This window comes from Orcinus orca, chromosome 8 (genome assembly GCF_937001465.1).
Source record: "Orcinus orca chromosome 8, mOrcOrc1.1, whole genome shotgun sequence".
Lineage (NCBI taxonomy): Eukaryota > Metazoa > Chordata > Mammalia > Artiodactyla > Delphinidae > Orcinus > Orcinus orca.
The window spans coordinates 105515755-105543715 of record NC_064566.1 but is presented as its reverse complement, the minus strand read 5'-3'; the positions used below and the strand labels follow the sequence as shown (position 1 = coordinate 105543715).

The 27961-nt window shown below is 48.8% G+C and overlaps 3 long non-coding RNA genes across 15 annotated transcripts in view; 1 reads left to right on the top strand and 2 right to left on the bottom strand.

The window, feature by feature from the left end:
* LOC117196857 (uncharacterized) overlaps positions 1-2925 on the bottom strand; it is a 35030-nt gene extending 32105 nt beyond the window's left edge. The window contains exon 1 of the long non-coding RNA XR_004477271.2: positions 2267-2925. This is a non-coding gene — a long non-coding RNA (uncharacterized LOC117196857). The remainder of the gene's footprint in view (positions 1-2266) is intronic.
* On the top strand, positions 186-27836 carry LOC117196855 (uncharacterized). 3 transcript variants are annotated; one of them, XR_007479015.1, is made up of 7 exons: positions 186-581; positions 6962-7031; positions 12711-12857; positions 17519-17723; positions 22923-23059; positions 23895-26381; positions 26524-27836. It is a non-coding gene; the product is annotated as an uncharacterized LOC117196855 (long non-coding RNA). The 3 variants fall into 3 exon arrangements; XR_007479013.1 differs by lacking the exon at positions 186-581 and adding an exon at positions 4355-5338 and having other exon boundaries at positions 5376-7031; XR_007479014.1 differs by lacking the exons at positions 186-581; positions 17519-17723 and adding an exon at positions 4355-5338 and having other exon boundaries at positions 5376-7031.
* LOC117196854 (uncharacterized) overlaps positions 7572-27961 on the bottom strand; it is a 289465-nt gene continuing 269075 nt past the window's right edge. For 4 of the 11 annotated variants that reach the window (XR_007479022.1, XR_007479017.1, XR_007479016.1 and 1 more), the window contains 7 exons: positions 25440-26104; positions 24880-25001; positions 21631-21686; positions 19821-19974; positions 17422-17687; positions 11571-11727; positions 10928-11309 (listed from right to left, as the gene is read on the bottom strand). This is a non-coding gene — a long non-coding RNA (uncharacterized LOC117196854). Of the gene's footprint in view, positions 10529-10927; positions 11310-11570; positions 11728-16680; positions 16790-17421; positions 17688-19820; positions 19975-20753; positions 20888-21630; positions 21687-24879; positions 25002-25439; positions 26105-27961 lie in introns of those variants that run through there. The other 7 variants (XR_007479023.1, XR_007479019.1, XR_007479021.1 and 4 more) reach the window with 7 other exon arrangements.

The following is a 27961-nucleotide window of genomic DNA, read 5'->3' as shown; positions in this document are numbered from 1 at the left end:
ATTTGCCAAGAGGCCACCATGTGCCAAGCACAGCTCTAGACCCTGGGGTACAGCAGTGGGAAAACAGCGGCTCAGAGGAATTCAGCAGTGGTGTGGAGCCTGGGAACTAAAAGGGACCACAGCTGTCCCTGTCACCTCCTCCCTGGCTGTCCCAGGGCCCCTCCAGTTCCAGACCCTTCTTCAGCTGGTCCTGCCTTTGCAGGGGGAACCGAGCTGTCGGAGGACTTTCTTCAGATGCAGCGCTGAGCTCGCCAGAGCGCAGAGCCTGAGGGGGTCCTGGGTGGATGCCGGGTTGCCCACAGCCTCCCTCAGCCCTGCCTCAGTTTCCACATCCGCCGCCACGGCCAGGCGTCTGCTGCAGGGAGCAGGGCGGCAGCCTGGGGAATGCACGCCATCTCCTCGCACAGAGGGTGGGGCCTTGGCTGAATCTGGCCCCGCCTCCCCGGGGAGGGAGGCTTCCGGAATGCCGTTAGCCCTTCCCCCAGCACCCAGACTCTCTAAAGCCACAGGACTGAGCCGGTGCCTCTGGAACTGGAGGCCTGTTGGCCGACGCTCTTAGCCGCCTACGGACGGATAGAAAGGTGAGGAGGAGAGGACGAGAAAACAGGGGGTGCTGGGAGTGCAACAGAAGAGATGGGGTTTGTTGGCGGGCTTCCTGCCAAGCTTAACTGTCTTCATCCTCAAAATGATTCCAAACAGCTGAGCCAGCAGTCATCCTGCTGGTGTTCTCTGGGCAGCTCGGGGCCCAGGGAAGCCCAGGGGCCTGGCAGAGGCAGTGCCTGCCCGACAGCGAGCTTAGCGCAAGGGAAGGGGTGAGAGAAGCCGGGCGCCCACGCTTGGGGATGATTTCTATCGGTTGAGGCTTTTGGGAGGGAGGGGTCGGGGAGGGCCCGAGCTGAGCATGGGTTCCTCTGCTAGGGCGTCCTCCCCCGCACAAGACTCCCGGGACAGTCACTCGCAGGCCCTTCCCTGGACACCTGGCCTGTGACTTATCCTGTGATTTTCTGTCGTCTCCGGCCACTTTCTCAGGTGGCCAGAGCCTGGGGCCAGCAAGGCCAGGGGCTAAGTACAAATTCCCATGGAGACTCATCTGAGTGGCATTCTGGGCTGGGGCCCCGGGGTGTGCCCCACTCCTGACACACCCCTGGACTCGAGAGGAGCCGGGCGGCGTAACCCAGAGCCCGGCACCGCTGAGCCGTACATTTGAGCCCGAGCGCGAACCGTAGAAAGGACGCAGCTGGTCCTTGCTCACGGCCTCGCGGTGGAGTTTCAGTCCTCGTGCCGGCTTCTTCTGGGCCGTCTTGGTCACGTGATTTGAGTAATTCCAAAAGTCCCCAACGTGTAAAACAGTTGACAAACACCAGGGTTAAAGGTAAGTGCCAGAGACATGGGGCCCAAGTCTACGCCCGGGGGCAGCCGCCAGTCTGATGCCCCCTGGATTCCGCTCTCCTCTACCAGTGCCTGCCGGGCGCTGCACAGTGGGAACGAGTCAGCCAAACACTGTTATAAATGCAACGGCCTCAGAAGCAGGGATTCTTGCTGCCTCCACTGAACAGACAAGTACACCGAGGCCCAGAGAGGGCGGCTGACGCGGCCGCCACATCCCAAGGCTGAATGACAGAGCAGGGATCCGAACCCAGACAGTCAGCCTCCAGGCTGCACCCCCTGCTCCGCTGACCTAGTCTGTCCACTTGGGCAAATCTCTGTGCTGGGTTACGTGAGGGAATTCAAGTAAATATGCAGTGTAGTCACGACCCCTGGGAGCTCGACCGTCGCCAAGACTGAAGCAGCCTTCCCAGACTGGCCTAATGAATCTGCTGCCTGCACTGGATTCCTCACGCTCCGCGTATGGCTTTGGGTCTCAGTGGGACCTTCAGCAGTCCCCTCTCCTTTCCCTGCACATCAAAGCCCCACAGGGGCTGAAATCCCACCTTAGGAGCCTCAACCTAGTCTTCCAAGACAGGCCGGCCGGAGCACCTTCCCTCCCAGAGCATGATTCTGGAGTAACAGAAAGGAAGAACTCAGCAGTCCTTGCCCAGCTTCATGACAAAGACGTTGTGTGGGACCAGAGGATACAGCTGAGTCGGGCCTGCCGTCTGGGCTCTGGCCTCAGCCGACGGTGAACCAGGTCAAGCCACAGAGTAACGGGACGCCCTGCACCGCCCGAGCCTGCCAGGCCCCACTCCACCAGCAAGGGCACCCTCGGCAGGCTGTCCCCTTGCAGCCTGGCCACTTGGCATTTTAGAGACGCGCTGGCTACACTCACCTGGGGGACTGGGGGATGGCGCCTGGTGTTTGGTCCAGAACCCAGTGCCTCTGGGACCCCAGGGGCTTTGAAGGGGTGTTATAAGTTAGCAAAAGTCAAAGAGAGGATTTCATCAAGAACTTGAGTATTAAGGCTGCAATCAACGTTGAGTGAAACAGGGCTAGAAGGAGCCTGATGCCACGGTGACGGAGATACACAGAGAGGGCCCACGGGGCACAGGATTCCTCCTGGAGCGTTCAGCCCACATGGGGCTGTTAGAAGCTGATGCAGGATGCTGAAGCAAGGGCCAGATCTCCTTCCTGGGGGACCGTTAGAAAACAGCTACATTTGGAGACAGGGGTGGGGAGAGGCTCCATCAGCCTTGCTGTTTGCTTCTGCCTCTGGTGTCACTGAGTGTCTTTCCGAAGGGTCGGTGTCTCTCCTTTCCCGTGGGCCAGGCCATGTCACGGGGATACCAGGGCATGGGTGCAGCTTGTAACAACACCTGGGCTCTCGACCAAGGAGATGCTGCCTGGAAAAAATGCAGTGGTTTTAGCAACGTGGGCATGATGTGCATGAGAAGGAAGAACATGATAGATCAAAGGTGACAGGAAGGACATCCTCTTTCTTTCCTGCAATCCGGCTGGTTTTGAAAACCTCCAAGTGGGTTCAAGTCTCTTCCAGGCAGGAAGGCAGCCTTTACCAAGGCAACGCTGCCTTGGCGTGACACCGCCCCCGCACCCCCCGGCACCCAAAGCTGAAACGACCTCCGGCGCCAGACTCCAGAGTCAGGATCGCTAGCATGGTTACTCCCCACACCCTGTCCTTCCCTGCAGTGCCCACCCCTGCCTCACAAGGAAAGGCCCAGAACCTGGAGGGCTGGCTCAGGCAAGTTCCAGGTGGCGGCAGCCACGTGTAGGATCCAGCCCAGCACTGAGGCCTGGGGACAAGCCACCAGGGAGAGTCAAAGGTCAGACTCATGGCCACGGCGAACCCCAGAGAGACACTCACTGTGCATGGCAGGTGCCTTCTGCTTGCACTGCCATCCCAGGCGTGGCCCCAAATTCCCCAGGAATTCCAGCTTCCCTTCAGAGTGACGCTCCTTTCTCAGAGGGAAGCGATCCTGGTGGCAACTCACCCACCAGCATTTAACTCTCATCTCTTCAACTTGAGAAGAGGAAATAAGAATGAATTAAGACCTCAGAGCATCATCTGAAAATGAACCATAGACCAGGACAAGGACAGTGTGTGTTTTCCAGGGTCGCAGAAGCGTGTGTAACCTCCCTGTGCTTATAAGGCACTGGGCCCTGTTTGCCCAGAGTTTACCAGATGACACACTCAAGAGAGAAGGTGCCTCTGATGGTTTTCCAGAGGGAGCAGAGACGGGCAAGGCCTTGGAAACTTTCTTCCCCACTCCACAGAAAGTTGTATGTGAAAGGAGCCCTCAAATTAAAATTGAGTGGTGGTGGTTTTTAAGATAAAGTTGCTCAATGTTTCATAGCATCTTAAAATCATAAAATTAGCTGGGACACTGGATATCGTGCAGACACACTGTGCACCCTGTGCAGGCGTCTCTCCTGCGCCGTGACCAGCAGGAGGTACAGATGCTGCCTGTCTCCTCCAAGGAGGCGGACTCCTCCCCTCAAGGGAGCAGCACACGTGTTTCCAGACAGCTCTATGTTTTAGAAAATTTTTCCTTACATTAAGCCAACAATAATTTTCCTGTAGCTTCCAGCCAGCATTGTAAACTGTGTTCTCTGAGGTCACGATAAACGCCTCCACCTTTTTCCTTCTGTGACACCCTTCAGATCTTGAAGATCCTGTAGCGTGCCCCGCCCACCCTGCCTTCTCCTCTCCAGGCTAGATCCGCTGGTTTGTCAGACAGCCTCACTTAATAAGCCATGAGCTGCCTGCATGTTTTCCATTTAAGGGCTGTTTTTGGCAGGGCCGCTGCTGTGCCCTCTCCAGCAACATCTGCCCACCTCCTGCTGTGCCCCATGGTAGCTGTTTATGGACAAGAGCCCCTCCATCAGGCCTCGGGGGTGGAGTTAGCTTCCCGCAGTAGAATGACTCACCTCTGGGGGCCTTGCCCAGAGAGGCAAAGAGGGTGGAAGCCCCGTGAGGAGAACAAATACATTTGTCTTTACACCGCTGTGTCGCCAGGAGCTGGCACCTGGCAAACGCTGGTATTTTCTTTTTCTTTTTTTTCTGTAAATAAGATTTAACAGATAATTTAAAAGTTTTACATTGTTAAATTTAATGTATGTCTATAAAGCAGTAGTTATAGAATAATAGAATAGGACATCCTCTACTCTTTTTAAAGATGGTTACAAAGACTAAGTGAGAACTTTCCTCACCATGGCTACTTTTTAAAAAAAATATATCTTTATTGGAGTATAATTGCTTTACAATGCTGTGTTAGTTTCTGCTGTATAACAAAGTGAATCAGCTATACGTATACATATATCCCCATATCCCCTCCCTCTTGCGTCTCCCTCCCACCCTCCCTATCCCACCCCTCTAGATGGTCAGAAAGCACCGAGCTGATCTCCCTGTGCTATGCAAAACGCTGGTATTTTCTGATGCATGAATGCAGAAGGGAATGAAGGAAGCAAGAAGGGATGAGATGCAGAGACAAAGAAAGGCCTTCATGGGTTCAAAACCTTTACCTCAAATGTCCTGAGTCCCCTGCTCCAATCCCGGAGCCTGTCTAATCCAGTCCCCAGGCTCCAAGGCTACATTCTGCCCACAGCGATACCCACCCCCACCCCAACAACTTCCACCCTTAATAACCCTGTTAAACCACCACCAGCTCCTCCTCACACCACTCGACCTCTCCCCATCTCTCCCCCAGCTCACAGTCCATAAGCCTCACCTACAAACGTCCCAGGATGCTCTTCTCAGACACAAATTCCAAAGACATCCAAACAAGAAGAAGACAAATGGTGGAAGACAGTGTATTGATTTGGGGGCAGCAGCTGATATCCTTTGGTCCCAGATTGATTTGGGAAGGATCCCAAAGGAGCGCTCACGCGCCTGGCCTCGTGGGGCAGAAAGGCTGCTGGGGCTGTGCCCGTTGCACAGAGATCCCTGGTGACGAGGACACAGCTCCAAGGCATCCCGGTGCCAGCTGCTGTTGAGCAGCACGAGATGCCTTGAGCTGCTAAGTGGGCAGCTTCAGTTTTACTTTTCCTCTCTGGAGTAAAAAGAAAAAAGAACTCTGGCCACGGGTGACATACAAACGTCAGGCCTGAGTCTATCTACACATGGAAATGACTCCCCAGGCCTCCCTTCTCCACCCCCATCTCTGGAGATAAACTGTAATAAAGTATTAACAACTGGCTCTGCTCTTCTGATAGACAAGGGATGACTCTCTTTTAAAGACCTTTGTGCTCTGTTGTTGCCAAAGCCATTTAAACTGTGATCATTAGCAGCTCTGCCTACAGCGCAGGCCGAGGCGGATTTCTCTGGAGAGGTTCCATCAATCACGTGTTCCTGGTGGGGAGCAGCTGTCTGAGGCTGGGGTGCAGGAGAGCGGGGGCGACGCTTCACTCGCCCGGCCCAGCAGGAAACTTGGTGTTGGCTTTGGGCCTCGGGTGCACCTGGCTGGGAGGTGCCTGACAGCACAGCGGCGAGGCGGGAGGCAGATGGGGTGGATGCCTCCCCTTCCCCAAGAAGCCCAAGGGGAAGTTGCTCTCCGGCTCTTATTGAGACAGGCTGGGACCTGGGACCCTTTGCTGCAGTGTTTGCACCTGGACACATTTCTCCTGGAGGAACGAAATACACAGAAGCTCTATGGGACTAAAAATAACTGCGTGCATGTGCAGTTGGGACGAATTCTGGACCCCAAAGATATAAAGAGACCAAAAAACCCAACTGCCACTTTTGAAGAGCCTGGAGCAAAAACAGGGTGTTGGGAGCAAAAGCAGGGTACTGTGCATGCCCCCTGCACTCAGCACCACCAGAGTGGTGGGTGAAACACGCAACCCCTCCAGCCTGGCACCTGGACACACCCCTACCCTCACCCCATGTAAGGAGCAAGCTCCCCTCCCCCACCCAGGGAGGGAGCAAGGGAACCTGTTGTCTGTTCTCCCGCCACGCTGCTGTAGCAGGAGCCCCCAGTAAAGCCTTGCCTGAATTCCTTGTGTGGCCTCTGATCAATTTCTGTTGATTGGGGAAAGCCAAGAACCCTGGTCGGTAACATTATGAGGGATGGCAGTGGCGCATCTACAGAAGGAGAGAGGTGCACTGGGCCTGAAATTTTCTGAAGCCCTTGGGGAAAGGGCTGGGAAGGGAAGGAAAGTTCAGGGACAGCTGAGTCCTGTTCTGTTCCCTTTCAAGTCTTGCATGTTGCAGGAAGCACTTCAGATGGTGAAAATGGAAGGAACAGGAAGCTTGTGGATGGGTGTGTGAAAGGGCAGGGAGACAGAGTTAGGGGGTTAGGGGGTGGGGAGACAAGGGGGAGAAGCAAGAGTGGGGAGAGGACAAGGGGGAGAGAGAACCGAGGCACAGGAGAGTCAGGGGAGGCATGTTTTGAGGGGTGAGAGCTTAAAAACACGGATTCATGAAGATCAACTATACTACAATATAAAATAAAAATTAAATTAAATTTTTAAAAAAGGATGAATGAAGAAGAGAGGGACTGCTTCCCTTCTTTTTTCTTATTTTCTCTTTCTTTTCTTTTTTGGCCACACCGCGCGGCACGTGGGATCTTAGTTCCCCAACCAGGGATCGAACCTGTGCCCCCTGCAGTGGAGGCGTGGCATCTTAACCACTGGACCGCCAGGTAAGTCCTGCTTCCCTTCTTTTTAAAGGCTGAGTAATATTCCCCTGTATGTACATTTCATGTTTTCTTCACCCACCCATCTGTTGATGGACACTGGGTGCCATTTGCGACAACATGGTTGAACCTAGAGGATAGTGTGCTCGGTGAAAAAAGCCAAACACAGAAGGGCATGTACCGCGTGACGCCCCTTACATGAGGAATCTCAAATAGACGTAGAAGCAGAGGGTAGAACAGTGGTTACTGGGCAGGGGGGAGGGGCGAAGTGGGGAGTGGCTGCCCAACTGGTATAAAGTTTTAGTTACACAGGATGAATTAGTTCTGGAGATCTGCTGTACCGTGTAGGGCTTACAGTCAACAATACTGTGTTGTATACTTAAAAATTTGTTAAGAGAGTAGGTCTCACATTAAGTGTTGTCACTACATTACACAACCATCAAACGGGACATCAAACAAGGACACCTGCGGAGGTGATGCTATGTCGATTACTCTGAAAACCGTGATGGCGTCACAGGTGTTCACATGTGTCCAAACTCATCAAACTGTATTCATTAACACGTGCAGTTTATTGTGTATCAACTATACATCAATCAAGCCGTTAGACAGAAGAAGGAAGGGACTGTGCTTAGGGAAGGCAGTCTGAGTCTTTGGAGAGAAAGTTTAAAAATTAGCAGCTCTTCCTGAACCTCTGAAACTCAGACACATTTCCTGGATGAAATTTTTCCAAAGCCAAGAACTTTGCTCCCCTTTTTTCGGCCTTGGTTGCCAGAGTTTAAAAGTCAAACTTATTGCCTAAGTTTTGTGATCTGTTCAAATCAGGTGACTGAAACATCTCCATCTGCTTCTCGGAGAGAGTCCTAGAAGTGTGATGCTCCCCACACGGCATCCCAGGCTCTCAGCCAGCATAAGCCCTTCAGGAAGTGGCGGGAGCACAAATCTTGAATAAAGGGCAAAACATACACTCAAGGAACCAGGAAGATACATTCTCCCGACCCATCTCATCTCCGGAAGAGAATAAGACATGTCCCGCAGCATTCAGATGCAGCTTGGCCGTGAGCGGGCTCAGGGGACGAGGAGGCCCTGGGACAGGCAGGGTCCCTAAGGAGCAGCCATCCAGACACAGAAACCAGAACGACCAGTTGGCCAATTAGGATTTTTTTTTTTTTTTTTTTTTTTTTTGCGGTACGCGGGCCTCTCACTGTTGTGGCCTCTCCCGTTGCGGAGCACAGGCTCCGGACGCGCAGGCTCAGCGGCCATGGCTCACGGGCCCAGCCGCTCTGCGGCATGTGGGATCCTCCCGGACCAGGGCACGAACCCGCGTCCCCTGCATCGGCAGGCGGACTCTCAACCACTGCACCACCAGGGAAGCCCCCAATTAGGATTTTTGCAGTTGTCTTATTGCTCTGATTTAGGTTTAATTACCTAATAGTTTAGTTGGCAACATGAGAACAGGGTATAAATTTCCAAAGGTCCCAAAGGCTATGCAGCGAGAAGTCAGTTGTTCTCCCAGACTTCCCCTCCAGCTACCGTCCCCCTGCCCCCACTCAGGTAAATGCTGCCACCAGATCCTCTAAAAGGAGACTGTCGGGTCCTCCAACAGGCTTGACAAAGGACCCTGGCCCATCCCAGAGATGGGGTTCAAAAGGCTCCTCTGTAGAAACAACGCTTGAGCTGAGAGGTAAAGGACAAACAGGGGTGTGCTAGTGAAAGAAGGAACTGCATGTGCAAAGTCCCTGTGGTCAGAGTGGGCACAGCACTTTGGACAAGATGGCAAGGAGGTAGGGTGGCCCATTCCCGGAGAGTGAGGTGGGGGTGGGCAGGAGTAGTGGGCAGAGGTGGGCAGGAGCAGTGGGCAGAGGTGGGCAGGGCTCCCTAGGCCATCTTAGGATTGTGATCTTTATCCATAGCACTGATTTAAGCCCTGGGGGTTCAGAGGGTATATGTGACAGATCCATTTAACGTTTTGAAAACGTAATCACTGTAGCTCCTGTGTAGAGAAGAGCGAGCACTGATAAGGGTAGAGATTGTACAGGAAGAGACTGTACAGTTAGGAGATTGTACAGGAAACCTTAGCTGCCTTGCCCCACACCTGTTCAGCACCCCCTTTGAATTCAGCCATGGCCACGGCCATGGTGGACTCTCCCAGGTGGGCTTCACCTCAAATGCCACCTTCCCTGGGGCCTCTCCAGTGACACCGGTGCCAGGGAAGCTGTTGGTGCACATGTAGGAATGATCTGAATGTGCAGGAGAATTTGTGCTTCCAGGAGCAACCCTCAGCCAGTGGAGAATGGGAGCCGTTGGATAAACACTCCTCACGGGCAATCAGGACCCACTCTTCAGGTCCCAGGTTGGGTTTAGGTCCCACGACTGCGACCTCACTTACGCACTCTTATATAGACGTTCCTTCATCTCCCACTCTGCCTGTCCCTCACTGCTGATTCCTGGGATTACTGCTAAATAAGCAATCTGCAAAGAAGTCCTTTTAGGCTCTGCTTTCTTGGGGTATCTCAAGTAAGACGGAGGCATTTGCAGCTGTCTAGGTAAGACAGGATAGGAGCCTGGCTTAGGGCGGCAGCTGTGGGAATGGACAGATTGAAAAGATATTTGGAAGGTGAAATCAAGAGTCCAGTGCAGCCACATTCTCCAACACCACTCTCTCTTCTATTCCCTGTGGCATTTGGTCTGGCCAGTCCAGGCTCACAGCTTGTTACCACTGTGGAGTAACAAGTGGTACTTGTTGGAGGAGGTGTTTCACAGCTGTGCAAATGGCCACCATATATGGAGGCAGAACTCAACAGCCCTTGCAAAACGGGTTACAGGACATGAAGAGGGTATTTCCAGGCAGTCTTTAATTGGTTGAATTAAAATGGGGCCTTTGGCAGATATCCCTGGCATGAGCATCTCCTTCAGGCAAGATGGCACAGCCACTGTAGCAGAGACAGAAGTAGCAGTAACAACAGAAGGGCGTGGAGGAGGGGTGATGGCTGCGTGTCCAATGGAGATGAAGAAATGGGGACTCAGAGAGATGGGTCGTCTTCCCAGGCTCCCCTGAGCAGTGCCTGATAAAGCAGGGAAGCACATCGTGGTCCAAATGGCTCCAAAGACCATGCTTTTAACAACGATCTCCTTTTCAATTTCCCTCTGCTCCAAAGCAGCGGGGGAGCCCGGGCAGAGGCCAGCCATCTCTATTTACGCTGGCTCATTGGACCAGTTGACTGTCAGATTCTGTTACTCAGTAGACGAGGCTCAAGACTTTTTTTTTTGCACATAAAGGATTTTATTTTTATTTATTTATTTATTTATTTATTTGCGGTACGCGGGCCTCTCACTGTTGTGGCCTCTCCCGTTGCGGAGCACAGGCTCCGGACGCGCAGGCTTGGCGGCCATGGCTCACGGGCCCAGCCGCTCCGTGGCACGTGGGATCCTCCCGGACCGGGGCACGAACCCGTGTTCCCTGCTTCGGCAGGCGGACTCCCAACCACTGCGCCACCAGGGAAGCCCTAAAAGGTTTATTTTAAATGTTTTAAGGATAGAATAGCGTTACATCATAATTACAAATATTATTTACAGAATTAACAGATTTATATTGTTTATACTTCTAAACGCAAAGAACAGGGAACTGTCTATACATTGTATAAAATCAAATTAAAACTAAAAATGAATTCGAGCTTGAAAGATGAGGTCATTTACCTAATTTTAAGATGCGAACATGAAACATATCACACTGTGGTGATAATCATGTCTCAACATATAAATACATCAAACCAACATGTTGTATACCTTAAACTTACATAATATTATATGTCAATTATATCTCAAGTTTTAAAGATCAATTAATTGATTGATTGTTTAATATTTTAAAAAAAGAGGACCTTTAAAAAAAAAAAAAAAAAGACGACCTTTGGCGGACGTGGAGAATGGAGCTGCCGCTGAGTGTGGCCTTGGCTGGACGGACTAGAGGCAGCAGTGGGCGCCTCTCATTTATTTATTTCACAAACAACAACTGCCAATTCATTTAATCCCTACAACAACCTCATGACGTAGATTCTGCTATTTCCCCCCTTTTATAGATGAAGAAACCGAGGCAAAATAAAATGACTTAACACCTTTCCTAGGGAGACTCCGTCAGTAAGCAGCAGAGCTGGGGTTTTCACCCAGGAATTCTAAAATCTGTGTCCTCACTCATGGCTCCACGCTGCCCCTCCTTCACCGATTCACCCTACAAACACTGCTGGTCATTTGCTCCATGTCAGGGTTAGTTAGATGCTGTGGGAGTGGAAGCTGGGTGAAATACAAAAATGAATCAAGCATGAATTCAGCCCTCAAGTAATTTATTCTCTCACTGATGTTAAGTGTTTCCATAAATGATGATGAGAAAATGTAGAAAGTGACAAATGTCCAATAAAAGATACTGACAAAATACTATGGGGCTTCAAAAAAGGAGAGCGATTCCGATGTGGAGGATGCAAAGGGATGGGACATCAGTTTGGTTTTGCTGCATAACGAACCGCTCCAAAATTCAGTGACTCAGAGGACACCTACCTGTTGCCTCTCACGATTCTGCAATGGGCCAGTCGGTTCTTCTGTTTGGGGCTGGCTCAGCAGTGCCAGGTGACCTAGGAGGGCCTTGCTCACCCATCTGGGATGGCTGGGATGGAGGGGACCTCTTGTCCTCCAAATGTGGTCCAGCCTCACTCTCCTGGTGGAAAAAAGGTCCCTATCAGCAAGAGAGAGGAAAAGCCCCGATGCACAAGCACTTTTCCAGCCCCTCCATATGTCATGTCTGCTGATATTCCATTGGCCAAAACAAGCCCAAGGTTCAAGGGGTAGCGAGATCGGCTCCCCTTCTGCTGGGATGTGGCAACAGCGCATTGCGATGAGACATGCTTAGCGGGGTCAGAGGGGAGTGTAGTTTTTTGTTTTTTGTTTTTTTTCAATCAGGCAGGATCAGAGAAAGCTTTACAGAAAGAATGAGCCTTGAAAAATGGCTGGGTCTGGGGATTGTGGCAGGGTTCCCATATGTGGAGAAAATCCACAGAGTCAAAAGAGCTGAGGGTCTGAGACAGGCTGGGACCTGGCACCCTTGCTGTGGGGCTTGCACCTGGAAACACGTCTCCTTGAGCAACAGGATACAAAGAAACTTATAAGGGACTAAAAATAACTGCATGCATGAGCAGCTGGGGTAAATTATGAACAATAAGATACAAAAAGACCAAAAACCCAGCTGCCACTTCTGAAGAGCCGGGAGCAAAAGCAGGGTACTGCACATGCCCCCTGCCCTCAACACCACCAAAGGGGTGGGCAGACCACCTAAGCTGCCCCTCCAGCCCGACCCCTGGACCTGCGCCTACCCCCACCCCATATAAGGAAGCAGCTCACCCCCGCACTTAGGAAGCAAACACGGGAACCTGTTACTTGTTTTCTCGCTCCTGCCTGCTGTAGCAGGAGCCCCCAATAAAGCCTTGCCTGAATTTCTTGTCTGCCTCTGATCAATTTCTATTGATTAAGGAGGCCAAGAACCCTGGTCTGTAATAGGTCCTCAAGGACCAGCAAGTGCTTCATTTGGGCTAGAAGGAAGGTCAGAAAAGTAAGCTGGAGCTGAATCATGGAGGGATGGAGTGATGTCTTTCAGATCTGGGATGGCGGCCAATGGCCTATTAAGAGGTTGATCTCTACTTGCAGGGCACAGCCCCTCTCAAAGAACATGCTCTACCACATGCCTGGCAGCCGTGGCAGCACAATTCTCTTGTTCCTGGAGCCCAAGGAGCAAGCAAAGGACCTGGGGTAGCCAGTCTACAGGCTGCCAAAGCTCTATGATGGCCGGAAAAGGTGAGTTGGGGGACTGAGGCATCAGTGGCCGAGGTCAAATGAAGGGCACATTGAGGTTGAGTCAAAGCTGGGGCATCCAAAGCTGGGTTCAAATTGCCACGTGGGAGCTAAGGGTGAGGAAGCCAGCTGGTAGAGACAGGAGACAGAGTTTTATGAAGATAAAAACTGACACAACGAGGGAAGACTAGTCCCTGGAGTAGCCTCGGGTCTTGATGACCTTCCCATCCACGTATAGGTTTACAAGTAATTCTCTTTCTCTGCGTCATGATTCTGTCTCTGCATCAGGTGATGATGGGTGGTCTGTCTTGCGTCACACGATGGGTGGTCCTCTCCTTGCATCCCTGTTTAGAACACTGGTTGGAATAAAATTTTGAAACAAGGCAGGGCAACCGGGATAGAAGCATGTCTTGGTCAGGTTGCAAAGCAGGGCGGATATTCAGGACTGGAGTTGTTCTTAAGGAGCTACTGTTTCTCTACCTCTCCCAGCAACTAGACGTACCAGAAGTGAAAACTGACGCCATGATATTTTCAGAAAGATTCTTTGATTAGGTAAAGTCTTGAAAGCCTCAAGAATGTTAGTTTGTAGTCTTTATTTCTTTAGTTTTTATTTCTTTCAAAAAATTGATCAGTTCTCACTCTAAAGAAGCTAGAAGCCATTCCACTCTGCCTTATTCCTTTTGGAATTTACTGAGTACATCTCAGCAGTGGCACGGAAAATATATTTCCTTGGAAACCAGAAGTCCCACAATAGTCCTCACCCTTCAGAGCCCCATGGGGTAGAGAAATCCCCATTATACTTGAAATCCGATTATTCTGCTTTTATGTCACCTCCTTTGCTATAAATGAGGGCCAGTGCAGCTGCCAGAGCACAGAGTGACACAGATACAATGTGATGTGTCAACCACTCATGTTTCTCTTTTATGAGATCAACTTTTTATAACTCTGCAGTCAGTCCACTAACAGACTATAAAACTTGGCTTATTGGAAACAGATACATCAACCATGAGACATCACTTGTCAGAGACTGAGCCAGCCTCTTCTGGACACGAGTCGGTCCTTAGAGAGAAAGCCATTAGGAACGGGAGCCTGAGTTGCATCTCAAGCTGTGTAGGCACCTGTCTGGGTCACATAAATATTGCTCCTTGTGAAAAACAGCCATGCTGAGTCCCACCATAACGTGCGTGACATTCATGGGTTAGCATCACGGCCTGACTGCTCATGAATCTTATTCCAGGAGAATTCAGAGTCCCTGAATCCAGCCAAATGTTACTGTCAAAAGCCTTTTCTAATCTATTTGTGGCAACAGAAATGTCTCCTCTTTTGAGAACCCAGAATGCTGGCAGCAAGGGCCAGCTCCCACTTCAAAGGGAGAGTTCAAAGCAGACGCCTCTTTGGACTTGAGCACCAGTGGGAGGAGTCAGTCTCCTGTGCCTGGTCTTCACGCACGTTCCACTCTACCCCGTCTCTGTCTTACCTTCACTGCAGGCTCAGAAACCACTGCTGTCCCCAGATGGGTCTCCTTATGCACAAAGGGGACTCTGAGGTCCGCCGATAGAAAGGGTTTGGAAAGTCTCCCTGGTGCCATGGCTTTTTTCCCTTTTGGGGTGTGTCTCAGTTTGGGGCATGACTTTCTTCCCTCAGCATCCAGGGGCTCAGCTGCAGATGAGAAGCAGCACAGTGAAGTGTCCTGATGCAGGCATCACTGGAAAACACGTCTCCATGGAAACCCCAGGGTTACCTCACCCAACAGCATTCAGCTGTGACTGACCACAGAAGCATTGTTTTTTCAATATAGAGGAAGTATCAGCTCTGTCTACAGAGCCAAGAGGGTTTCGCATTTTTTTTTTTTTTTTTGGTTTGTTTTTGAAGTTATATCCTCCTCTTCGGAGTTTTTGGGATAACGTCACATGTTTGGGGAGCATTTTGTGTATAGACAGCATTCTCCCCCGTGCCTCTGCACACAAAGATATCATTCCTATGAAAATAAGAGGGATTCTTCTAGGGAGACATGTCATTATTCATCTCTGCTCTAGTCATTGCCTGTTGCCAAAGAGTTGTTTTAATGTTCTGAATCCAGAACGCCTGTTTTCTCACAGCCTCAGCAGGATCTGGCTCACTCAGCACTTGGTGGGGTTTGTTCATGGGAAACCCAGGAGCTGGGGGTGGGAGTGGGAGTGACTGCTGTCACGGTGACCTTTCACACCTCCACCCCCAGACGGGAATCCTTAACTCAGGGCACACATGTGGTCCGCACTCCTCCACTCTGTCAGCCTGCTGGGGATCGGCATTATGCGGAATGATGCCTTCTGTCCCTCTGGGCTCCCCAAAGAGCGAACTTAATTGTTGGGAAACATTGGAGAAAAAAGATGTCATTCCTCTACCTCACTGGTTCTCACCATGGGGGAAGGCGGGATTTCGTCCCCTGGGAACAATGGGGCAAGGTCGGGAAACCTTTTTGGTTGTGTGACTGGGAGAGGGGTGCCAGAGGGGTGCCAGAGGCATCTAGTGGGTAGGGGCAGGGACGCTGCTGAACATCCTACGATGCATAGGACACCCTTCCCCCAACAGTAAACGATCCAGCCTGAAATGTCACTGTGCTGAGGCTGAGGAACCCTGGAGATCCAGCAAGGTGTGGCTTCAGGGCAGTTCAGGTCTGTTACTAGCCATGGGAGGACAAGCTATGGACTAGTTACTAACTGTATGAATAAATGCATCCAATGCACTCACTAGGGCACTCCAGTACACAGAGGACTGTCTTGTGACTGGAGAGTTTGCAGTGTATGTGAGTCCTTCCTGGAAAGCTTTTCCTTCTCTGAATTATGTTCTCAGTCTATGTTGTCTCCCACTGCCTCTCTATTTGTTAAAATTCCTTTCTGCACAATTCATATGAACATAAATCCTTCCTTTAAGGTCTAACCAATTATAGAAAAGTAGATCCTTCACTTAATTACTTCTAATCACTGTCTCTCTCTCTGGAAATCTTAGGACAGGTGGAAACAGGGCAATGGATGAAGCCCCTCTCATGGCCACGTCTAAGATCTATCGTTAATGCTTAATAGGCATTTCTTTGTTATCACTCGTTTTCTAGTCATATGTCCTAGAATTATTACCTAAGATGTGATTTGTATGCTGAATCACATGGCCAACATTTTTGTGTGTTCCTCAAAAATGGGATTAGGAGGAAGTGTGAGAGAGCAGTTCCTGGGATCCACCGGCATCTAAGCCAGCAGGAGATACAGAACCGGACAAGTGCTCAGAGTACCGCTCCCGTCTCCACCCCCGGCTTTCTCACCAGGACCACTTTCGTTCCAAAGCACGAGCGGCTAAGTCATATCAAGGCCAGTTAGGTCAAGATTACAAATATCTAGGCCCTCTGAATGTCACACCCACTTGCTCACCGCCATCGGGAGGATAATGTCAGGCCAAGGGAAGAAGCTTGCTCCATGGGCTCTCAAGACAAAGTGGACTGGGCCGAGGTTTAGGGCTCCAGGCCACCAAGATGGCGGTCCTCTGGGAAGCACCACTGATTGGAGAGGATCATCTAGAGGGTTCCACAGTCCTTCTGCTCCAGCTACTCAGACTTGTCACATTTAAGAAAATGTTCAAACGTTTGTTCTCTCCATCTGTGTCCATACATTTGTGAGAACAAACGTATGGACACCAAGGGGGGGAAAGTAGGGGGTAGGTGGTGGTGGTGGGGTGAACTGGGAGATTGGGATGGACATATATACACTAATATGTATAAAATACATAACTAATAAGAACCTGCTATATAAAAAATAAATAAATAAAATTTAGGAAGTTAAAAAAAAAAAGAAATTACCCAGTCCATTAAAAACTAACCACCCTGTACCCTGGGGCCTCTTGACTTCTGAGATGGCCCACACTCTGTCTGTAGAGTGTGTTTCTCTCTAAATAAATCCACTTCTTACCTAAAAAAAAAAAAAAAAAAGTGCTCAAGGTGTTGAAGCAGAGAAAGCATTTTAGAAGCCGATACAGATATGAGAGCGAGCTGGACACATACACGGAAGAAAGTGGTCTCAAGAAGCCACAGCAGTTGAGCCTCACCTCGCAGTGGAAATCTTTTTTACAAGATCATATTAGTGGACTTCAACTTCATGCTCAGATCACCTCTGGGGCTGAGGTGTGGATGTAGCCCAGCAAGGCCTCCCATCTGTACAAGCTCTAGGACTCAGCACGGCCACACCTGAGATGGGGGGTGTTGCCCACTGAGGTTCAGGGCAGAGTCTGGGCCTGACAGGCACACCCTCGAGTTCTCACTTCCCAAGATAGAAATCGATTGGTTTATCGCATAACTTGAGCAGAATTTGTTCCTTGCTCCAACGATGACCCAGGCAGCAGGTCTCACTCAACACCCCCCTATCCCACTCTCCCAACCCGCCTTTTCTCCCCCTGCCCGGCCTCCATAGCCACTTCCTGTAGCAAGAACCTCCTGGGCCCTGTCGTCTGGGGGTGGGGCGGTGGGGGAAGAGGGGGCAGGACCTGGGTGCTTCAACCAAGGTCTGGTTTAAGGCCTTCACCACTCAAGCTCCTCACTCCTCACCTGAACTGCCGTTACCCCCAGAGGATGCTCTGCAGCCTGGTCTGGAAGGACAGAGCCCCTTGTAACAGAGGGAGAACTTCTTGTATTTTCCTTGCAGAGCCTGTCATCAGCTTTGCTGCACACGGCCCTGGAGGAGCTGAGCTGGCCCTTGTTTAAGGAAAGCCAGCAAATCCACGCAGATGTTTTTCTGAGAGCTGTTCCGACCAGGGCTCAGGGATTTCGCCCTGCCTGGTATCACATAGCACGCGGGAGGATGGGACTTCTCACTGTGGAGCAGGAAGTATATTACAAGAAATCAAAATGTAAGTGGGTTCTTTTTGATTAGGCCATGTTTTTCTCTTCTGTTTTTCTTTACATAACCTTATCACTCAGCTCCTTTATTTTCCCCTCTGCCCTCCTTGGCTCTCATGCCCACTCTGGTCTGCAGGACAAACTCAACCCACCAGGCGCTCTGGGTGGCACGGTTTCTAGCTCCACTCCAACCTCATCAGAGGCTCACTAAGGCTTTAATCACCTCATTTTCTTATCTGACACAGAAATCCTACTCCACCTAGTTTTTCAGAACCCAGGAGACCTCTGACTTACAACCCAAGAGGCCAGAGAGAAGGATGCTTTGTCCAGAGCGCAGCCTGATTCCTGCTCCCAGGACGGTCAGCATCGCCTCCCTCCTGCTGCCTGCCCCTCTCAGTTGCCCACATCCCCGACCAGAACCTGCTCTGCACACAAGCATCTTATATGCTTTAAGGGGTGAAACAGACTCCCCACACCTCATATTTCTTTAACAGTGTACAAGGCATTTCATTTCATAATTTGGGATGAAACAGTCAATGCAAATCCCCTGCGAGAGGGATGGGAACCGAATTCAAGGTTTGGCACCAATGGTCTCGTCTCAGCTCAAAGCAGAGGTTTGTTTGTGTTTGTTTGCAAGCCTGCTTGGGTTTAGCTCTGGGCTTCTGTTTAAGAGGGTTGAGGGCAGTGGGACAAGAGAACAGCAAAGAAGCACTGGTTCCTAAAAAGGAAAGGCCGATGGGAGACAAGTCCCGTCTCCTTCACAGCTTTGATTAGGTCTCCTCTGCTAACCCTCCCCTCCGCAGGCATCGCCTCGTCCACCTCTGCATCAGCCCGACCTGCGCTGATGCCAACACGGGCTCTTTCGCCCTGTCTGCCTCACAACCAGCCTCTATCCATTTGTTAGTTTCCCACGAAGTGCTTTCCCCAGAAATTGAGAAATGAGCCTGTGTCCCAGAAGACAACGGTTTTGCTTCTTCATAACCAAGAAATCTTGAAAGGATCAGAAGTAGAAGGAAAACACAGCAAAGGAGGGAAGAGCCCTAGTGGGGGAGGAAATGAAAGGCAGGGTGAGACCCTGTCGAAAACTCAAAGTAGCTAAACTGTGCTAAATGAGCTTAAATAACGCGGCGATGCATCTCTGGGCCGGTCCTGGGCCTGCTTGTCGACTCGCGCATTGTTCCTCACACCCCATCTGCTCCGTCTCTCAGGGGCCGACCCTGCGGGCTGTGTTTCTCAAACTGCTGTAGCAGCAGGGTTCTGCTGAGTTAAGCCATGGAGGCCGCCAGCCGGAGACAGGGCGGCAGGGTTGGGGAGAGGAAGGTGGGGAATCTCCTCTGCCTTCTCTGCCTCGTACAATTTGTATGTCAGTATTTCTTACTGTTGGCCCCAAAACAAAACAAACAAATCCACTCTACAGGGAGCTCAGGCTTTTATGACCCACATCTTATAGGAGGGATGGAGAGACCTCCAGAGAGAGCCTGGTCTCTGTCCTCACATCTTCCCCAAACACTGACTGGAGAGGAGGGTGCTGCCCAACTGTTCTCACCTGCCTCCTTTCTTTGGGGGTTTTTGGCGGGAAGGTGACTGAAGGTCCTGAAGGTGGTGAAATCAACCTTCAGTTCCACCTGGCATCAAGGCCACATTATGTGGGCTGCTTTGGTTCCCAATCAAATGCCGTGAGCGACCTCCAGCTTCCTGCTTTATAAAATCTAACATTTGGATGCCTCTGCTTCTTCCTGTGATGCCGCTAGACCTGCGTGTAGACATTCATCCTATTATAAAATGTGTCCTGCTTGTACGAGTCTACCAGCTAGTCTGTACTCATTAATCCACTCATAACAAATAGGTCATTTTATCACTCCCTAAAGAAAAACGTGATGCTTTCCAAATTTGCTGCCCTGTTAAATGCTATTCAGAAACCAAACAGCTGAGTGCCTCTCATTATGGTGATTAGCTCCCGGGGCCTGGACTCTAGTCTGGATGTTGTAGTAAGTTGGAGAGAGAAATCTCAACTCCGAGCTCCCCCACGTTAAACTCTCAACCCAACCTTTTATTTTATTTGACTTTCAAGCTCTGAAGTAGTTTTGTATGCTAAACAGCTGACTCACTGTACGTGATGCCAAGGATGATTTTTCAGAGCAGGGGTCCTGGGGAGGAGGAAGGAGGAAGTCTGAGAATGCAGAATCCCATCCCGTCCATCCCATCATCTCGGCATCTCTGGTCCCATCGCGGCTGACAGTTGTTCAAGGAGCAGATTGTAACCTAGGGAGTCAGATTTGGGAACATGTACAATGTCACTCCAACCCTCCAACTGCCTCTCCCAGCCTTCGATCTTTTCTGAAAACAGTGGCGTGGACAGTGAGACAAGAAGAAAGCTAGAAGAGTGGGTTAGGTCAAGGGTCTTTCAGAAAGGAGATTATTCCTAAACCAGCTTTCCTCTCTAGTGGCCTCTCTCTCCTTCCCATCACTACCAAGGTGCTAAACAGTGCAACCACCCGAGGAGCCCTCACAGCACCCACTCTTCCCCCAGCTCTGCACCCTGACCCCCACCACCTGCTGGAATTGCTCTGTCACAGGTCACCTCCCACTGTCCGGTAATTAAATTCAGGGACATGTCTGCCTTCACCTCCCAGATGCAACTGCAGGATTGGACCATGCTGTGTGTCTCCCTCCTTCCTCTCTCCATTCTCTGCTCTCTTCCTCCATCCCAGGGCAAATACTATCAGAGTCGACTGCAAATGCCTCTCCTCCTTCCCTATTCCTGTTGGCACTGTGGGGAGCGAGGCATTAGGGAATTTGAGCCAATTGTCTGCATTAGCCTTTTACTAGCTCCCAGTTAGAGTTTTGCTTCGGTTCGCACCCACCTGGGACACACACCTGTGCCACAGTAGAAGTCATACATTGTAACTGCCCTGCTCAAAAATCTCCCACTCTGCTTTGTGCACAGAGTACAATAAACATGACCAAATCTGGCCCCCAAGCCCTCCTCAGCCTCCGTTGCAGCCCTGCCCCCTCACACAACTAGCTCCCGGCTTGCTCACCACATCCTAACGAGCTCATCACTCTCCACCAGCTCCTGCATGCTCTTTCTGTCATCTCTGCTTCAAGTCGTAGGGAGAATCCTGCCTCCAGCGTGAAGCTTGTCCTGAATCCCTTTAACTGAATGTGATTGCTTCTTTTTTAAAAACCCAGAGAAAATTTCCCCCTTAAAATGAGCAATTATATGTTTAAGTTTGCAATGTAAAATAAACATTTTTTAAAAGGAAGGTATAGCTTAAATCCCACTTGGCAAGCCCACCCAATCCCAGACCCCTCCTGGCGCATTCACACACACCCGTGGATATAAAATCTGCAGTCGCCAGATGGGGGCTCAGGACCCACTCCTTGTGCTGGCTGCCACTTCTACTGCCGGTACCATCTTTACTTGGTTGGAGACCACTCGTCGGAATGTTGGGGGGGTCTGGCTTCTCACTTTACTTCGCTTCTCTCTATCAAATGTCTTTTAGAAATTCCTAATAATTTCTTGTTAACTGAAGTCATCTCTTTAATTTGCAGTCCTGTTAGGAATTTTCGTAGTTGGTACACCTTTCCTGTCAGTTTTAGGACAGGAAAGAAACGGAGCCACGGGGGTTCAGTTTCCCATCTTGATGGTCTGCGCACCCCTTGTTTTAGTTCAACATTTTGCCTCAAAATATTTGCTGCTCACAGTCCTCTAGGGGGTCTCTGGGCTTTCTATGATACCTAGCTAGAGTGGCTGGCAGGAGCTCAATAAGTACACACAGTTTCAATAAATGGTAGGAACATTTTTTTTTCTCGCCCACATGACTCAATATCAACAGCACAATGCTAGGAAGCTCTGATCGCTGTTGGGGACTCATTTCAACATGGATGCATTGTTAGCGCGTCTTCCCTGCTTACCTTTATAACTGGAGGTTTTGGTCTCTCTGATCATAGAACAGACGGCGTTTTATGGGCTGTAAATGGAGACAAAGTTACAGGAATGAAAGGAGTAGCCAAGAAGCATAAGAGGCCTTTTTTTTTTCCTTTTGGCCTTGCCACATGGATTGTGGGATCTTAGTTCCCTGACCAGGGATTGAACCAGAACCCACAGCGGTGAAAGCGCCGAGTCCTAACCATGGGACCACCAGGGAATTCCCAGAAGCAGAAGAGGCCTTAACAGCACAAACTCCACTCTGCCCGCTCCCCAGAAGTTCAGAGAGATGTTGGGGAGAACTTTGGAAATCCATAGGCAATGGGGTTGGAAAGTTCCTGCTCACTGTGCCCAATCTCAAAAGAGGCAGGGAGGCCTCAGCTGACAGTCGAAAAACAAAAGCAGAATGCAAAATTATAAATACACAATTTATCCATCTTTTTAAAAAAGCTGATGTATCACAGCTTTCCTATACATAGGTATAGAACCATAGACACACACACACACACACACACACACACACACACACACACACACACACACACACACACACACACACACACATCTCAAAAGACAGGATGGAACATTGTGAAGAATAAATGCCCATGGTTGGATAAGTCTGGCTGAACAAGTACACTTTTCAGCCTTCCTTCTCCAATCCCCCCAAAATGTATGTTTTTAAATCTAAAACAGTACTAGGGGAAAGAAGAAATAACATACAGGAATAAAGGAACTTTTTAAATAGCAGCTAAATATAAACTAGAGTAGAAAGGATATAAAGCTGTGAAAATAGTCAAATTCAATTAACAGGGAGAAAGATGAACCACTTTTAAGGGAGTGAATTTAGGGGAATATATTAGTAATAAAGTATTCTAATTATATTTAGGAAAAATACATTTATATCATCAATGTGTTTAATGGCTTTAAGGTAAAGAAAATTTGTAAGATTTATGTGTTATTATGCAAAGTTGTAATAGCATATGAACTGAGTGATCTACCTCTGCTTGTCAGTTACTGAGCTCCTGGTGGAAATTCCAGCAGGATGGACCCGGCCAGTCATCCCCATGCTTTCACAATTAATATTCTCCCCTTAGCCAGCTCCTCTAAATTCTGATATAAAATGGGCTTGAATGATTCTGAGAAAGGCCAAAATAAATATCCATTGTAGGTGAGATTTCTAGAAACTTGGGGTAAAAGAGAGAAGGCTCCATAGCTTCTTTTTTTAAAACATCACCCATCTTATAAGCCTTTACCACCTTCTTCCCAATTCTCCTTCCAGAAGGACCCTGATAACGTGTTTCAAGCATGTGTCATACCCCTAAGCCAGCACTTCTCCAGTCAGGCCTCAGGCTGATGTGAAAGCAGCTTGTAACCAACAGGAAGGCAGAAGGTTCAGGAGGAAACCAAAGCTTCCATGTGAGTCGTCCAGCAGCCTCAAGCAACTTCTGTGACACACACACCAGAAGTCTTCGAGAAATCTTATCTACCTCAGCGCTTTCTGGAGTTTAAAGGGTTAAGTCAAAATGTGCTGATTTACGCTGGCTGTGGGTGTTGGAAGCATGTAAAGTAGAAGGGATTCTAAATTGGGTGTCAGCCCAGGACCCGGTCAGCTCACAGCAGCTTTCTGACATAGACAAGGAAGTTTCCCCAGGCCTCAGGTCCTCCGTCTACAAAATGACAGGCTGAATTAGATGAAATCAGAGTTGTATAAACAAGACTCTGGCCAAATACCTCATGGTCATTGTGACAATTCATCTGCAGCCCAATTCTATGTGGTGTGTATATTATCTCCATTTTACAGAGCATTTCTTTGGGGTGTTTCATTTTGAAAAATTTTTTGAGGGACTTCCCTGGCAGTCCAGTGGCTAAGATTCCACGCTTCCAATGCAGGGGGCACAGGTTCGATCCCTAGTCAGGGATCTAAGGTTCCACGTGCTGTGCTGCGTGGCCAAAAAAAAAAAAATGTATTGAAGTATAGTTGAATACAGAGCATCTCTAACATCCTTACTCATTCTAATATTTTTAGACTCTAGATAATTAAGTTTCATATCCATTTGGATTCTTATTTTTCTGCAAAGTTACTTGAATTTATTTTTTAAGGGGTTTATTATAGGCACTTCTAAAATGAAGAGAAGTAATTACCCAATGGACTCAGGAAATGAGATTGCTAATTTGGATGCTAAAATGGTTTCTGATTACACTGATGAACTCTCTATTCTTCCTGAATTCACCAGTAATTCATTTTTTCCAGCTCGAGAGACTTGATTCATCTGCACCCTCCACAGACTAAGCTTCAGATGTATCATATGCTGACTTCGCTACAGCTCAGGATCATTTTGGACAGAGGTACGATGAGGTGATGAGGTCCAACCAAGAGGCTACAGGACTGGGCTTCTCCCCATCTCCAGAGTCCCACTCAGCACAGGGATTTATGTTGGCCTCTCCCAGAACCGTGGTAGGCTACCTAATGTTTCAGTCAAGTGCAGCTGACTGGGGTCTTTAACTGGTGGTTGGTCATGGCTGGACCGACCGCTGATCCTCTGGTATTTCCAGCAGGTGCAAAGTGGGAATAAGCCATCAACTCTGAATTAAACGAGAAAAGCCCCAGAGATGAGGCAAACGTTGCTCAAGTTTTAAAAGACATTTATTTTGAAGCACCTGCAGTTTGGAATGATTTGAAGGACTTCAGTTTCAGGCTCCTCTGCAGCCCAAGTCCAGTAGGAATCCTGGGGACTGTGCAGCCACTTGGAAGGTGATAGAAATTCTAAAAAACTTATTCTTAGGAAAGTCATAGCCAAAAACCCCTTCCAGGCATCTCTAGATGTGATTCCTCTTAAAATCCAGGGGAGGTCCATGACCATCTGGCTTCCAAGATGAAGAAATCACAACTGTATCTAAAAGATACCAGGGCAGCGAGGAAAATGTGAAAGGTCTGGTCAGTGAACCCATTTGTTGTATCTTTGTGACATCAACCAGTGTTTCATTTCCCCGGGGTAGCCCTGGTTTTGGGGAATCAACTTCCAGCCCAGTTCTGCCACTTGCTAACAGTGAGATTTGGGGGACACCAACCCCCCATATCTCTGGCTTCGGTTTACAGACCTAAAAAATCAGTGTTGGACAGGTTGAGGTTCTTTTAGCCATAGCAAAATTGACTCTATAAAATACACCGTTTTTTCTGTTGTCATGGAGACAGACTGGAGCTCCAGTAAGCCCACCAGCTTCCTCACAGGACTTACCTGAGGCCGGTCCCGTCTTCAGAAGCTCAGGGCAGGGAATCTGTGTGGGACAGGAGCCTGCAGCCTGCAGGCGTCAGGGCAGCTTCACCTCGGGAGGGTCTGTCCTCCAAGCGCACACTCTTCTAAAAGGAGAGAAGTGGATTTAGTAAACTTTGGGGAGAGGTGAGTGGCCGCGTTCTAAACACTAAATGAACAGAGGGCTCAGGGACCAAGTTGGCCGACAAGAGTTGTTTTTAAATCAGTATTCTGCAAAAGGGGTACAAGAACATTTTCCCAGGGGCTCTTCAGGCATTGACAGTCTTGAGGAAATTAATTTTCAGATGCTCGATTTAAATTTGTATTTTTTTCTGCCTAAGAATAGACCTGTACTTCACATTTCTCAACGATTTTTTACCCCAGCCATCCTTCTCCCACTTTATAAAAAAACTGCACACCCCTCACCCATCCTGAAGCTCACAAGGGTGAAAGCCTCCAGGGCACCACACCTCTCCTTCCAGAGAGCCCCTGACAGGGACAGAGGGAAATGTCCTTAGAAAATACTGGAGGTAGAGGCCCCGTACTTCACCCAGGCGACAAGGTCAGATGAAGGTCTTATGATTCTCTGCAAGAATCGGGATTCAGAAGTGAGACAGTTGTCACAGGGATGCAAGGAAACTTATTCGAGTTCAAAAATGAAGTCAGGCTTTTTCTGAGAGGAATTGGCTGATTTGGCTGATTGGTCTGAGGAGTCTCTGCCTCTAAGTTCTGTGCTGGATATTGTCCACGAGGAACTAAATCTGCAGATGAAAAATTTTCACAAACATATATTAAAGCACATGAAAAAATAATAGCCTCCTTTTTAAAAACCGTATTTGCAAAAATAACGACACCAAACACGAAGAAAAGCTGTGAAATATGCAGAGGGACTGTCAGGTGGCATCAGCCCCCCGGCCTCTCCATCCCATCACCTCTGCCAGCAGCCCAGGCCCGGTTCAGCTGTGTCCTCAGCTGGTCAGACCCCGAGGGAATTCACTCCGTGTGGAGTCCATTGGTAAAGCCTGTGGCAGAGGGCTGAGCCTTCCAGAAGTGGTCCACACGTGTCCAAATAGGGGCGCACTGAAATCAGCCTGTGCCCCACCCAGGTGGGCGACTCTGACACGCTTTCAGGTTAAACCTCCCAACGGGTTTTAAGCCTATTTCTTCTAAGGCTATCTGGGCTTCAGGCGTAAGGAGGATCAGCAGGGATCTGAAAAGGAGGTTGAGAACTTGAACAATTGGGGAAAAAAAATCAGTATCCTTATTTGCTTTGCTTTCATTTTCATTCATTTTTTATTTTATTAATTAATTTTCCTTCCAAACAGATAGCTCCTGGCTAAGATATCTTCACCCAAGTCACCTTGTTGGTGATTTGGCTACACCTTAGAACCCAGGTCTTCTCCTGTGTATTTACCAAGTGTCAGAGCCCCTGGGAATGGGATCATACCATAGAGACATATACTCTTAGGATCATTAAAATCTGAGAGGTGATCAGAGCCCCTGGGAATGGGATCATATCACAGAGACATATACTCTTAGGATCATTAAAATCTGAGAGGTGATCAGAGCCCCTGGGAATGGGATCATACCATAGAGACATATACTCTTAGGATCATTAAAATCTGAGAGGTGAAACATTGCTCCCTTGCCTGCTGCAGGGCCTTTGCACATGCAGTTCGTCTGTCTGGAATGCTCTCCTCCACCCATGTCTCTTTCTGGCTAATTCCTTTTTATCTTGGAGAATCCACAGGTCAGATCAGGCCCCTGTAACTTGCTCTCCTAGCAGACTTGCTTCTTCTTAGCACCAATCACAACTGTAATTAAATAATTAATTAGGTGTTTATTCCCAGGATCCCTCTTTGGAATGTAAATTCCAGGGAGACAGAGACTTTCAACTGTATAGGCTGAACACTGTATCGTAAGCGTGTGATACCATCCTGCACATAGTAGATGCTCAATAAGTATTTATGGCATAAATGCAACTTACTTCCTCTCACCTCACCTTTTACAATATTTTCAAAATTTTATTCCCCCTTTCAGGCCAAGGTTAAATGTTATCTCCTCAGTAAAGCCTTTTGACAACGATCCAACACGTAAATTAACCACTCATTCCTCTCTGTTCCCATAGCCTGTTATACATAAGACACAATAGCATCTGACTGAACCATATGAAATTGTCGGTTTTTAATAGACCAAAGTGGTTGAATGTCTGCAATTTCATGTGATTAAATCTAACGGTTCATAAAAAATCAACAAGCAATAAATACTGGAGAGGGTGTGGAGAAAAGGGAACCCTCTTGCACTGTTGGTGGGAATGTAAATTGATACAGCCACTATGCAGAACAGTATGGAGGTTCCTTAAAAAACTAAAAATAGAGCTACTATATGACCCAGCAATCCCACTCCTGAGCATATACCCAGAGAAAACGTTAATTCGAAAAGATACGTGCACCCCAATGTTCATTGCAACACTATTTACAATAGCCAGGACATGGAAGCAACCTAAATGTCCATCAACAGAAGAATGGATAAAGAAGATGTGGTACATATATACAATGGAATATTACTCAGCCATAAAAATGAATGAAATTGGGTCAGCTGCAGAGACGTGGATGGACCTAGAGACTGTCATACAGAGTGAATTAAGTCAGAAAGAGAAAAACAAATATCATATATTAACACATATGTGGAATCTAGAAAAATGGTATAGATGATCTTATTTGCAAAGCAGAAATAGAGACACAGACGTAGAGAACAAACGTATGGACACCAAGGAGGGGAAAGGCCGGGGTGGGATGAATTGGGAGATTGGGATTGACATACATACACTATTGATACTATCTATAAAATAGATAACTAATGAGAATCTACTGTATAGCACAGGGAATTCTACTCAATGAAAGAGGGGATATATGTATACATATAGCTGATTCACTTTGCTGTACAGCAGAAACTATGCTCCAATAAAAACTAATTTAAAAAAATCTAACAGTTCATGCTTTCATCTCTCTTACTAATACATGAGTTCCTTGAAAACAAGACCTGTATATGTTCACCTCTGGTATCT